We start from the raw sequence: 14,606 nt of genomic DNA, 5'->3' as shown, positions 1-14,606 counted from the left end.
CCTTGTTTACTCTGCTCCTGGGCCGGAGGGAGACGTGCCGAGGGCCAGGCCCGCCTGGGAAGGACGCAGCCCCCCCGCCAGGCCCCTGCGAGCACCCACTCGGGGGCGCCGGGCTTCCGGGGGAGACGTTCTCCGCAGAGAGGGTCCCTGGCTGCTCTGCGCTGGGGGGTGCGGGGCGTTACGGGGAAGGGAAAGCCGCATGGCCGGTCTCGGTCCCTCCGCCACGAGGACGATGCTGCTGGCCTCCCCTGCTCTGCCTCGCCGTGGCCCGAGGCTCGGCCGCCAGAGAGTGGCTGAGGGTCCCGTCATGCAAAGGGCCCCGGAGACCGTCTGTGGCCATGTCCCCTCCGGCAAGGCCGCTGCCCCCCGGCCCCGCCCGGGTGCCGGCTGCAGGGGCTGAACCGGAGCCAGGCCGAGAGTCACGGCAGCTCGGAACACCCCCAGCACCGAGGTCGGCTGCTCCCTGCCGTCCTGGCGAGGGCAGAGGCCAGCCCCTACCCAGTGCCCAGTGCGGCTGTGGGGCAGCCGCGGGCCCCGTCCTCACTCTCAGCCAGGCCCGAACCATGCAGCTCCCCGGGGAGGAATGCGGGTCCAGCTCACCTGCTGACCAAAAGCTCTTCAAGAAAATCCCGGAGTCTTCGAAGGGAGTAAACCATGGCAGATGGACACACGGACACACACCACACATGCACTCACACCGACACGCAGGCACACACACAGACACACTAACACACACTCACACTGCACAAACATACGGCATACTAAAAATACACAGAGACTCACACTAATACACCTGCACACACACATACACAGTCACACTGCACAAATACATGCTCAAAAATACATACCACACACATGGACTCACACTGACACACACAGGCACACACAATATATACTCAGAAATATCACACACACAAACTCACACCGACACACAGGCACACACTGCACAACCATGCACACATACACAATCACACTGCACAAACACAACACTCAAAAATGCACATCACACACAAGTACTCACACTGACACACAGGTACACGCTGCACAAACATGCACACATACACTTACACTAACACACACTGCACAAACACACATATATGCACACACATGTTCTCACAAATACACACACCACACATGAATTCACACTAACACACAGACACACACTGCATACACACATGTACTCATAAATACACACGGTTGCACACAAGCACACATTGTACAAACACACACGTGCATTTACATATACTCACGAATACACATACCACACACACGTACTTACAGGTATACACACTCACAAAGGTGCACGCACCACACAAGCACACAGGTGCTCACACTGACACACATAGGCACATACACATGTGTAAGTATAGATAAAAATACACAGGCACGCAGATGCAGCATGCACATACATGCGCACATACATGGACACTCATAGGCACACAGGCACACACCACACAAACACACGTGCTACATACACATGCCCGCGCTCACAAAGGCACACACACGGCACACACACATGTACTCACACTGCACACACGGGGGTCCTCGGGGACAGGGGGTGCAGGGCCCCGGGCAGGGCTGCAGGAGCCGGGCCAGGCCAGCGCCCGCCCTCCGGCCGCCTGCTTCCTCCTGGGGTCTGAGAGGGGTCGGCCGCCCCTCGCCCGCAGCCGGGCTCGGGTGATGTTTGCCAGCCGGCGGCCGGCCCGAGACCTGGCTGGGGGCAGCTCGGCCAGGACACAAGGGCAGAAGTTGGATGCAGCCCAGCCCAGAGGCCTGAAACGCGAGGGCCGGGGGTGGGTAGGGGTGGGGGGGAGGGGGTTTCTTCATAGACCACGTGTAGGTGTGTGGCAAGGGGGGGCTGGGGGGAGGAGGGGCCGAGAGCTCCCCACGCCCCTCCCCAAAGAATGAGCCTCCCGCCAGGTTCAGCCAAGAACAGGACGGGGCTGGCAGGACTCACGCCCACTCTGCCCGCCCCCCTCACCTCTGCCCGCCCCCCTCACCTCTGCCCACCCCCTCACCTCTCTCCACCCCCCTCACCTCTGCCAGGCCCCTGTCACCTCTGCCTGCCCCCTCTCACCTCTGCCCGCCCCCTGTCACCTCTCTCCACCCCCTCACCTCTCTCCACCCCCCTCACCTCTGCCTGCCCCCTCTCACCTCTGCCCGCCCCCTGTCACCTCTCTCCACCCCCCTCACCTCTCTCCACCCCCCCTCACCTCTGCCTGCCCCCTCTCACCTCTGCCCGCCCCCCTCACCTCTGCCTGCTGCTGCTCGCCCGAGTTCTGTCCATGCAGCTGTTTCGGTGAGACCTTCCGGGCTCACCCTGTCCCCGCCAGCCCCCCACAGGCCCTGACCAAGTCCTGCCACTGGAACCGAGGGCTCACCCCATCACAGAGCTGAGGCCCGAGTCCCGGAAGGCCCCGGAGCCGGCCAGCCTGCTCAGTGTCACAGAGCCCAGAGCACTGGGGGCGCAGCTGGTTGGAGCTCGGGAGCTGGTGGGGGCTCCCAGGAGGAGGCCAGAGGCCAGCGCGAGGCAGGAGGCGCTGACCCCGGGCAGGCATGGCCTCTGCCCCCCAACATGGCTGGGAGTAGCCCAGGGGCGCCATGCGTGCAGGGGACAGTCCCTCCTGCCCGCCTGCCTTTGGGGTGACAGGCTTCGAGACCATGAACACACACTCTGCTTGCACGCACACGCACACATCACAGCTCAGACACCCGCCCTCGCATCTCACATGCGGACTCAGCCAGTCACACGTGCCCTCAGCACACACACAGTAGCACACGCATGCTCTCACGCACGAACACTCACACCTCACACGCTGAGGCTCATACAGACTGCGCTGCACACATATGCACACAGATGCCAAGACACACACACACACACACATACACACACACACACACACTGAGCCACACACACTCTTGGTCACACACACTCTCGCTCGCACAAATGCTCACAGAGTCACACACACACCCCCCGAGTCGCCCTCCCACACTGGCTCACACACAGACCCTGTGACAAGACTGTTCCAGTCCCCTGGGGTCTTTGGGGTCCCCGTGGGGCTTCAGTGTTAGCCACCGGCCCACGGACCCTCTCTCCTGGGGTGGTGACGGGCCGGCTGGCCCAGCTGAGGAGACCTTGGCCCCCAGACCTTCCTCCCGCCCTGGGGCCAGTGGCAGGCACTAGGACAGAAATGGGGGGGCTCTGGGGAGGGAGCAGGGGTGAGGCTGGCAGCGGGAGGTCGCAGGGTCCCCCTAGCACAAGTGTGCTCCCACCTCCGCTCTGCTGGCTCTGACAAGTCCACAAGAAGAGAATTTTTAAAAATCAAATTATATTTTTCAAAGGACTTGGAGAGCTTTCTATTTAAAGGAATCCCACAAGGAATCTGCGGGACTGAAGAACCCCATTGTAATGCAAATGACCAGCTCCTAATTTATCTGTTTTCTAGATTCAAATAAACTCCCGTTTGTTGAGAGTGGCCTGGTCAGGGGGCAGGCCGGGCGGCTCGCTGAATATTCATGGTGATTTGGAGCCTGAACCTGCGGGCTAAGTGCGGGTGACCCCCAAACAAGAACATAATGGGGCACAATCAAGTACGCCACACAATGAAGTGATGCGAGCCTGGTGGCTCTCTCTTTGATGCTCCAAGGCTCAGACACTAACCGGGCGTCTGTTCATTTCTTATTCCGACACAGACTGAGGTTCAGAAAGGAATTAGCACACCGACCCCGGCTCCAACATGTGACCTGTGGTTTCATTGTTCACACCTCTCTCTCTCTCTCTGTCTCTCTCTGTCTCTCTGTCTCTGTCTCTCTCTAGTCTCTGTCTCTCTCTTACTGTCTCTGTCTCTCTCTTCCCCCCTCCCCTCTCTCCTTTAAGAAAATAAACCAGAATTTGAATCAATTTCTCGTCCCCGGAAATGCATGGTCCCTAATTCCTCGGATTCTTTCAACGTGCGTCTGCTCAGGTATTTTCCCTTTCCCGAAACGAGTCCAATTCCGACAAATAAAGCAAGATTGAGCTGTTCTTCTCGGCTTGCCGTCTAATGAGGTGCGACAAAGGCCACCAGCTCTGAAACACACCAGCTAGCAGACAGCCTGCCCGGGAAGAGGCAGCGATCTTGATTTCATGGCATGATGAAGGGAATGATTTCCTTTAAAAGCGAAGTGCACGGTACCCAGCCTCGCCGCCCCCCCCCCCCCCCGAGTATCTCACCCTTCGCTTCTTCCCGAGACTCATCTCCCTGGCATGAGCCTGAGCTGAGGCACTTGCGGGCCTGGGCCAACGTGCTAAAATCCACTCTCTGCTCCCCTCTCGTCTGAAAGGCTTTTCCAAGGCGCCCTGCACCCATACATCCCTATTTAGGCAAATAAGGTTAGCTACCTTTCGCCGTTCACAATTCAACAGGCCTCCTAAATTAATTTTTCCAAAAGTAATTCAAATAAAAGCTGTGTTGCCACTACTCTTTTCTGAGCCAGAAGATTGAATAAGGCATCTGAATAAAAATGTGTATTACAGCCTTCTTTAATATTTAAGCATGACATTCATTGATTTGTTTCTTGTTTTCTGCAAACCTTGACAACATGATAAAATAAATCATAAGAACAAAATATAGTGGTAACATCTTTTATGGACTTCACATAGTCATCAATCTCGGCTGTGAGTGAATTATCAGTAGCGCGCAAAGATCTATGTTTTAAGGGTTCCAGTAGCGGAGTAGCTGGAAGTCTTTCACGAGCAAACTCAAGGCGAGTGACTGATAAGCATCGTTATTATTTTCTGAGTCTAGTTTATGGTGTGCTGTGGAGGTGTTGGCATATATGTTTTGGAAGCGAAGGCTTGATCAATTCTAAGTAGACATCTACTGACATATAAAAAATGCCGGCAGGTTACTGCTGAGTGGGGCTGGACTGGCCACAGCCGCTCGTCCGGGCAGCAAGCCTGTGGCCTGTTTCTGACTCTATCCAGAACGAGCTTTTCCTGGCGCAGGGCCCTTTGTCCAAAACGAGGTTCAAACCGCAGGTCGCTGAACACACACCCTCTGCGACTCGTGCTTGGTTCCGAACCAGACCGTGGCAACCACACCCAGGGACTCTGAGCTGTCCCAGCTTCACGCCCTCCTAGACACGGAGCAGACAGACCTTCGGGGACACGCGTGTGGAGTGAGGGCTTGCCCTGGAGTCAGCTTCGGGCCCGAGCCCCGCAGAGGCCGCAGTGCCGGGCCACCCCGTTTTATTCTTCAAACGTCCGGGCCATTGAGGTGACGTATTTACGACTGTGCTGGCGCTTACCGTCTTGGCATCCGGCTGCCCGATGCCCGCCGTCTTGAGATGTGGCTACCGTGGTGAGTGACACGGAGGGACCAGCCACACGCCAGCTGCAGGGACGTCCAGGCCGACGCGTCCCCCGCGCCTGGGCTTCTCGTGCTGCTTTTCGTCTTTGGGCTTCACGTTCGTGCAAGAACCGCACCTTCCCCTGTGCAGACGCAGAGGGCGGCAGGGGAGGCGCCTGCGAGGGCAGGACACGGGCCCTGGGGGCGCTAGGGGACGTCCCCCGCATGGTTCATCTTCAGCAGGACACAGTCCTAGGAACACAGGACACGGCCCGTCTCGCACAGCGGCCCTGGGGGGTCTGCCGGGCTCTCCCGCCGGAAAATGGGCTCGTGGCCGCTGGTCGGGATGGCCCTCCCGGCCCTGCCGTGCGTGCGTACGTGTGCGGCAGTCTATAAATGTCACCTCCCTGCCACCGCCTCATAACTCCCGCAGCCGCCGGGGCCCGCGTCCCACCCTCCTCTGCCAGGCTGCGCCGTGGCCGTCCTACTTGAGTGCGAGTGAAATATACTCGCGCTAACTCCAGCTGAGTCCCGCTCACCCAGAGTGGGTTTTCTCTCTCTGTTCTTTCCGTGATTCTAACCAATTAAAGTCACTATGATTTTCTTTACTCGGCCTAAGAGAAATGCCATCAGTATTATTGCTTGTTTGACATTTTGGTTTTCCATTTGTTAAATTTTATTAGCAATATTGGAAATGTGAATTACTGTGTCTGCACGGCCACGATGCTCTTTTGAAGAGTTCCTGCGCCGTCACGGCACGAAATACATCCACTGTAAACCCTTCAGCGGGGCCGTTTCCCCGGGGACTGCTCAGCCCTGCCGCAGCCGGGAGAGAAATCCTGGCTGTGCAGAGGCAGCCCGGCAGCAGTGAGGAGAGGCGAGCGGGGCTTTGGCGAGGGCCCCCACTGCTGCTCTGGGGCGGCGCCCGCAGTTTCGGGGAAGCAGAGCAGCCCTGCAGCTCCCCGGGAGGCCGGAGGCGGGGGGCGTGTGCACAGACGCAGCCAACTTGCCCCCGAGTGCTCTTCCCGCCGTGTCCGCTGCTCATCAGTTTCCAAGTCGGCGCACCAGGCGACAGCGGGCAAGGGCGGGCGGGGAAGTGGCGGCAGGGGGGAGTCGCTGCCTCGTTCCAGCTTGGGAGAGGCTGTGCCAGCGAGACCCTCAAGCACGCACCCCCTGGGCTGCCTCCCTAACCTTGCCCAGAGGTAATTACCCCACGAGTTTGGGTGGTCGTGTTCGTCCTCCCATACAGGGAACAGACCGTGCAGAAGAATCCAGGACATGGGCTCCACACGCCCCACCGTGGCCTTGGGGCCGAGCCTGTTCCTCGTGACGCAGTGCTCGAGCAAGGCGTGAGCCGGCCTGTCACTCACCTGGCCGGAGCGGCCCCCAGGCTCGGCAACTCCCTTAGGGGGGTTGGCTGGCCGCAGCCTCAGGGCCCAGCCCCCACCCCCGCTGTGACAGGGCGAAGGCTGCCCAGAGCAAGGCGCTCACCTGCGTGTGGCCGATCCCTGTGGCATCCCTCAGCCCGCCAGGCGTGAGCTGGAGTCAGCCCTGGGCACCGCTGCGTGTGGTCTGAATCGAACCAAACCAACACAGCAGATGGACGTGAGCACTCTCCATCAAAGAGCATGGTGCACACACACTCGCACACATGTACACACAGGCACACACATGCACGCACGTGCATGTACACTCATGCACACATACATGCACACACTCACATGCATGCATACACAGGCACACACATGCACACCACACTCATGCACATACTCACATGCACGCATACACACATGCACAGAAATGCACGCACATACATGGACACACATGTATGTACACGTGCACACACATGCACAGACACTCACACACATGAGCACACAAAAATGTACACACATGAGCACGTACACATGTACACACATGCACATACATGAGCATGCACACACTCACACACATGCAAACACACACATATGCAAACTCACACACTCACATACACACATGCACACACGCAAACACATGCACACATTCACACACATGCACACATTCACACACATGCGTGTGCACACACATGCACACTCTCACACTCACACACACACATGCACATACTTTCTCTCTCTTTTTTTTTTGAGGCTGTGTTCAGACCACACCTGCAGTGCTCAGGGCCTTATTAGTCCAACTCCCAGGGCTCACCCCTGGCCGAGTGTGGCAGACCCCTTCAGTGCGGGGGTGGAGCAGGGTTGGCTGCATGGGAGGCGAGACCATCACGCCTTCACTGGGAGCCCCATGCAGGAACGCAGGGCCTGCTTGTGCCGGTCTCCAGAGACTGCCACCCTGCAGTCCGGGCCGATCGCCGAGGCGTGGGCCTGCGGGGCTGAGCGGGGCCGGCCTGCCAGCACGGCTGTCCCGAGCACTGTCAGGAGTGACCCCTGAGCGTCACAGGGTGTGACCCCAACCGACACACAGGCTTCCCAGAAGAGTAACGTGTCCGTGACCGACAGACAGACAGACAGCAGGCAGGGAGCGGGGAGCACTCCGCAGCGAGCCAGCCGGCTGAGACCAAGAGGCGCCATGGCCGGCTCTGGACGGTGGAGTCGAGCCCCCCCGCCACGGCCCGCAGCGAATGGCCCACGGGGGCAGTTTCCTGCTTCCCGGAGGGCACTGTGCCGTTTCCTGCTGAGGGTGGGGAGAAAATTCCCAGCGATGGGCCCCCCCTGCCACACCCGTCCCCCCGCCTCGGCGAGGCGCCCCACGCCGGAGCGGACCGCGGCAGGTGGGGCCCTTTAATCTCGGGTGTAAATGATGTATTAGGAAGTTTTTTCTTGCTGAATACTAATGCACCATTCTTGCAGGAGAAGCACCGGGCGCCCCTTTCCGGAGGTGGCCTGCCAGGGAATCTGCAATATTGCTTCAATATTCACTTAATAAAGGAGGAAGTTCGCGTTGCTCGTGGCACCTCGCCTGGGCGCTCTCACTCCCAGCCACCCCGTCGGAGTCGGGCCTGCCGCAGCCCTGCCTTGTCAGTCACTTAATTAAGCAAAGGCAGCTCGCTATTCATTTTATTTCTGTATATGTTAATGTTAAAAACTAATAGAAAACAGCTAGTAAATTGTCCCCTGCATATATTGGACACAGCAACAATTACTCTGGCAGAGAAGATATAATAAAAGAGGAAATTTTAATAGTATCCTTATTCCATTTATTCTCTAGGGCTTCTGTTTCAAGGTACTGTAGAAATTAACAATTATTTCTTCTCATTGTTTTTGATGATCTTTTTCTATTATGCTCCTACCCGCCTTAAAATAAAAAATAATTTAAACTTACATTTTTTTATTCAATTTGATGGTGCCTTGAGATTTAGATTCCAGGCAGGAGGAAGAAGAGACGGTCGGAAAATCACCCCGAGCTCTTCCTCTTTCTCTGCCTCTGACAATCGGCTAAGACCGTGTCAGTCATTAGGACAGCTGAGATTCTCTCCATCTCAACGTGGAAATTCACATGATAAAAATAATTATCTTATACATCACTGTATTGACAAATATGTCTGTCTGGTATTTATGAATGTCTGTCAGGAGGTAGGGCTGCCTCGCCGACACGGCTCTGTTCTGTGAAGCAATTAACTCAGTTTATATGGCAAATTGTCTAAGGATTTCTCCAGAATGCTTGGGGAAATCTAACAAACTAAAATATTCTCCAATTTATTGACATGCTACCATGTTGGAAAAAGTGGGCCATCAATAACCAGCTTCATCTGAATTCCAGGATCTTATTATGAGTGAGGGGCCGGGAGGGGCCTGACGGACCGGAAATCGAGAAGACAGTCAGTGTGTTCCGAGCCAGGGGGCCGCGGGCGGAACTGCAGGAGGAAGCTTTTCCATCTTCGGGGTCGGGGGTCTGGCCCGGGGCTTGTCTGTGGTCTCGGTGGGCTTCCTGGAAGAGGAGATGAGGACAGAGATGCAGTGGGCAGTCGAGGCTGGTGCCCTGGGCCCTTCTCCTCTCTCTCGGGGACCATGTCCAGGGCGCAGTGTCCACTACCTCCTGCGCAGGAGGAGAGATGGCCACGGGGCACGGCCAGTCTCAGCCACAGCAGGTCAGCCCTCTGCCCTGGACTCTGGACTTGTGCTAAGCCAGGCTCGGACCTTGGGGGAGGAGGCAGTGACCAAGGCCGAGCTCCTCACCGGGTCCGTCCGGGCAGCCCTGACCCCATCAGTCTGTCCCCAGCCGCGGGTCCAGTACCAGGGCCCTGGTGCCGGCGGCCCAGCTCCTGCCCACACCGCACGGGGCTCCTGGGGGCTGGGTGTCGGGGCCCACCGCAGAGCCCCCCCGCCCCCAAGCTTCCCGGGGCTGAGAGGGATCATTGCAGAAGTGGGAATTTGTCTGTGATTCGCCTTGAAAGTCTAGAATTTCCAGAGATATAAATAAATCCAAAAGCAAGGCTGCCGGAGCCTCTTGCTCCTAACGCCACCTCAGGGAATAATCTTAAATTATCTTATTTCCCATATTCCAGCTCCCCCGGAAACAAATCTTCGCACAGATAATTATGAGAAACTAGTGCAGAGGGCACTCGGCGGAGGGAGGGGACGGGGCTGAGCCTTTGCCCCCCGCGCCTGGCCTGCAGCCCTGGGCAGCGTGTCCCGCGGGCAGAGATGGGGGTGCGGGCTCGGCCCCGTCACGTCCACCCGGAGGCCAGCCCCCGAGGCCCGGCCCTGCTGCTGGCCCCTGCGGCCGGGCCCCAGACCACTGTCCGCTGGTCCTGCGTCCTGCCCCGCTCCACTTCCCGCCCCTGCCCCGCCCCCGTCCAGCTGTGCCCAGCTGCTCACACAGGCACAGGGGCCCCGACAGCAAAGACCTGGGGTCAGTTTCTCCCGGATTTCGGGGGACCCGGCATGCTTGTGGCCCTAAGAGGAAGACCGGGTCCGAGTGGGGTGAGTGTGAGGACGGTCAGCCTGGAGACGCTGGGGCCACTCTGCCCTTCGGCCCGGAGGCAATGCCCAGGCCGCAGGAAACATGGAGGGCTGCCCTCACACAGCGGGGGAGGGAGGTGCTGCTCCCCCAGGCCCGAGCCCCCAGGCCCGCCCCCCTGAGACCCGGCGGGGTGAAGCTCTGAGCACTGAGCTCAGAGCAGTGAGGGCCTGGCTGTCGTGGGGCCCTAAGCCCAGAGGGAGGCGTGTCTGGGCGTCTCAGGGTCACTGCCTTGTCCTGTGTCCACTCCTGCCGTGGCATCAGTCCTCCGGGCCCGGAGTCACCCAGTGCCAGGCGTCTGGACCGTGACACGTGTGGACAGATCCGGGAAGCCCGAGACGGAGCTTCTCGCTCGAGCCCCAGGTACGGACCCACGTTCCCAGCGCTGGACGGCGGACACGGGGGTCGCTCAGTGTCCACACAGCACAGGAGGACACTCCGCTGACGGGGGCGTCGGGCGGGCGGGCACTGCGGTCCCCACAGGCTCGGGGGGTGAGCTGTGCCCCCTGTCCCCGGACCTCTGGGGGGTCCCGTGCACGGATTCCCGAGGGTCCAGCCCCTGGGGTGCCGTGCGGTCAGTTCTGCCCAGTGTCCCGGGTCACCCCTCTGCCCCAATCAAAGACACTCGGAGGCTCAGGGGCCCCCTGGACGTCCTCCGCCCCTGAGGAGTGAACAGGAAGTGGACTCGGAAGGCCTCGAAGGTTCAGGGGCCGGCATGTCGCAGAGTGGGGAGTGCTCGGGAGTCCACCGTGGCCTGGCCACGCCCCTCACTGCACGTCCAGCGCCAGAGGGCAGCCGGGTGCCCGAGCTGGAGTTCTGGGCCGTGACCTGCAGGCTCGTTTGCAGCTGTACACGCAGCTTTATCCGCTTTCCTTCTTCTGTTCCGTGACCGTGGAGTCCCCGCTCTGTGCGGACGCGTCTCGTGTGCGAAGTCCCAGCACGCAGCCCACTGCCCGGTGCCAGAGACCCTCCGCCTTTGCCCCGGGGCCACCCTAACCCCGTCCCCTCCCGCCACCACCGCCCGGCCACCTGTGGCCGCAGTTGTGTGTGCAGAGAGCGGCAGGCTGGTCCTCACCCACGAGCACTCTCGGCAGAGCCCTCGTCTCCTGGGGCGGCTCCAGCAGCGCTGCAGTGACGGCAGGAGGGCACGCATCTTTCCGAGTCGGCGTTTCCCTGTTCGTGGGGCAGGTGCGAGGGCTGGAGTCACGGGTCAGACAGGCGCTGTCCTTCCAGTTTTCAGGAAGTCCCTATACTCTGCCACCGAGTCAGAACCGGGCAGCCGTCCCTGGCAACGCTGGTGAGGTGCCCCGCCACAGCCCGCAGCTGGAAGCTTCTGAGCCCTGGCACGGGCCTTTCTCAGGGGCGAGGTGGTGCCTCTCTGTTGTAGTTTGCATTTCCCTGCTGACACCACGTCTCCCGGGCCCCGTGGCCGTCTGTCTGTCTGTCTGTCTGTCTGACGAGGAGTCTGCTCGGCATCCTGTCCCTTTGCTGAGGGGGGTCGATTGTCCTTCTGTGAATGTTCTGTGCCCGGGCCCCAGTCCCCTTGTCGGAAGCACGCTGCGGACTTGTTTGGCCGCTCAGTGCAGTTCCCGTCTCTTTCCTGGCGCGGAAACAGTTCGATGCCCACCGCCCACGTGCTTCTCTTTCGTGGAGTGGCAGCCCGTGGGCACCACGCGAGTCGCCGTTGCGGGGTCTGCCGGAGTCCTGCTCGAGGCGGTTACGCCGCGGTCTTCAGTCCCCCCCAGCCGGCTCTCGTGCAGGCGCGAGGGAGGCCAGAGCTTCCTGAGGAGGCCCCTCGCCCGCTGTGTGCCCGCTCCTCTGTCCACCACTCACTGTCCCTCCCTCAGGCGCCCTCCCCGCCCCGCTCAGGCTGGCGCACGCGGGAATGCACCATCCGAGTGACCTCTTGCTCCTGAACTGTCCCCACCCCACAGACGGGGCAGTTCCGCTCTTAGCCCCCGGGACCTTCCAGCAGGAACTCTAGGGGCCGGGGCGGGAGCTGGCAGCGTGCGGGGACCAGCTGGGCACGAGGGTCCCTCGGTCAGCCCTCAGAGTCACGCCGCACGCAGGCAGGAGAGACTCAGCTCTGTCAGGCCCCGCACTCCCTGTGCGTGTCTGTCTGTGTGTGTGTCTACATGGCTATGCGTGTCTGGCTTACGGGGCTGCGCCATCACCTGTCTGTGGCTCATTGGATCCCTGTCAGCTTCTGCATGTCCGTATGTCGGGATCCATTCTGTGTGTGTCTGTGCGTTTCTGTGACTGTTTCTATGTATCTTGGAATTTGTGTTTCTGTGTGTGTCGAAGTGTGTGTGTGTGTGTGTGTGTGTCTGTGTTTTGGTGTGTCTATATCTGATCTGAGTATCAGCATCTGAGTGTATCTGGGTGTGTATTGAGTGTATCTGGGTGTGTATCTGTATCTGAGTGTATCTGGGTGTGTAACTCTGAGTGTATCTGCCCGAGTGTGTGCCTGTGTCTGAGTGTGCCTGAGTGTGTCTGCGTGCATCTGTCTCCGTGTATCTGAGTGTGTCTGAGCATGTTGAGTGTTTCTCAGTGTCTGTGTGTCTGCGCGTGTCTCCCGGTGTGTGTGGGTCTGTGTGTCCGGTGAGGGGTGTGCAGGGAGCGGGGTCACTGCCCGGAGGGAGGACAGGGCGGCCTCCCGGCCGACTGGCTGCGGCCCAGGCCGCTCTCAGGAGCAGGCCCCTGTTGCATGACTTGGAGCTTCCTAAATTAAAGTGCCAACGTCGTCCTGGTTCCAGCGCTGCGAGCCAGGAACAGCAGATGAAAGGGCCGGAGCGGAGCCGGCCAGGAGAGCCGGCTGGGAAGTCAGCTGAGGCTGTTATTGTGGTAACTTAGCCGGGGCGAGTAAACACGGCTCCGCAGGGCTGGGGTCACCCAGAAGCTGGGCCTGTTTGGGGGAAGGCGCGGGGGCTGGGAGAGGCGCCAGGACCCTAATTCTGGCTGGCACCGAGGGGTGATGACCCAGAACTGGTTTGTTTGGACAGTTAAGCGCCGAGGCCGGTCCCCAGGGAGCCCCAGCCAGAGGCCCCCAGCGGGGACAGGCTCTGCTCGCCCCAGGGCGGGCTGGGCTCCGAGGAGCAGCTGGAAGAAGGAGCTGGGCCTGCACCCAGGGGTGGGACCCGGGGACCCCGAAGCCCCAAACACAATCCTCCCGCCCGTCACCCTCTCCCCGGGGCCACGTCTGGGAAGTGACCCTGAGCCCCTGCTCGTCATCACGGAACAGCAGGATGCCGTCCCCTTGATGGCCAGTGCGGCCGGCCCGGCCCGCAGGTGCCCAGGGCGCCCCCAACCCCCTGCAGGACACACAGGGTGGTGCGGGGGGTTCGGGCTCTTGGCAGAGGGAAACTGAGGCTGTTCTGATGGGGGGGCCCTGGGGTTCAGCCCACACGGGGGTCCCCAGTGCAGAAGGACGCGTGGCGGGGGAGGCGTTCGTGCTGGGTCTCCCGGGGTGGTGTATGGGGGGGGTCGGCCCACAGCGCCCAGCACAGGAACCCCCGGGAGGGGTGTGCGAGCGGGCGGGCGCTCCACACCGCAGCCGGCACAAAAGCAGCCAACGCGGGCGAGGCCTGAGTGTACAGGGCACCCCAGGGAGGGGTCCCCGTGTCCCCCGCCGGCCCCCGTGGGGCGTCTGTCGCTGCTGGGCCATGATGCCGGCTCGGGGCAAGGGGAGAGGGCGAGAGGGAGCAGCACTAAGAGGCTTAGAGGCTAAGCTGGGATTTGGGCGGCTCCAGGCGGGGGAGGTAGGAACAGAGGCTAGAGCCGGGCCAGGCGGGGGCAGGGCTGCACCCTCTCCAGCTTCCTGGCGTGAGGACAGACCCGACCAGCCCCGTGGCCCACCCCCACGCCCGCCCCTCTAACAGGACCCTAGCGTGTGAGCCGGGAGATGAAGAGCAAAGTGAACCCGTTCTGGCAGACGGGGCCACCGCTCGCCCTTGTGCCATCAGGGACACCTTCCCGAGCTCGAACCCGTGGGCCATGGGCATTGCTTTGCTGAAGGCGACCCTGATTCCCGTCCCCACCCCCACCCCCCGCCCCAGCACCAGCGGGAGGAGGGACGAAGATCTGAGTCCCGGAGTCAAAAGACACAAGCCTTGTATCACTTGTATCACTGGTCATCCCGTTGCTGGTTGCGCTCAAGTGGGCACCAGTAACGTCTCCATTCGTCCCTGTCGCATGCTAGTAGCCCATGGCGTCTGCTCGCTCCAGGAACACGAAAAGCCTCAAACCCTTCGTTCAGGGTCTTGACGGAGAAGTCTGACCATCTCATAGGTGGGCGGTTTTGCGATCTTTTGACGTCCTGTGGAA

Source organism: Sorex araneus, chromosome 11 (assembly GCF_027595985.1).
Source record: "Sorex araneus isolate mSorAra2 chromosome 11, mSorAra2.pri, whole genome shotgun sequence".
Taxonomy (NCBI): domain Eukaryota; kingdom Metazoa; phylum Chordata; class Mammalia; order Eulipotyphla; family Soricidae; genus Sorex; species Sorex araneus.
This window is presented reverse-complemented; position numbering follows the sequence as displayed.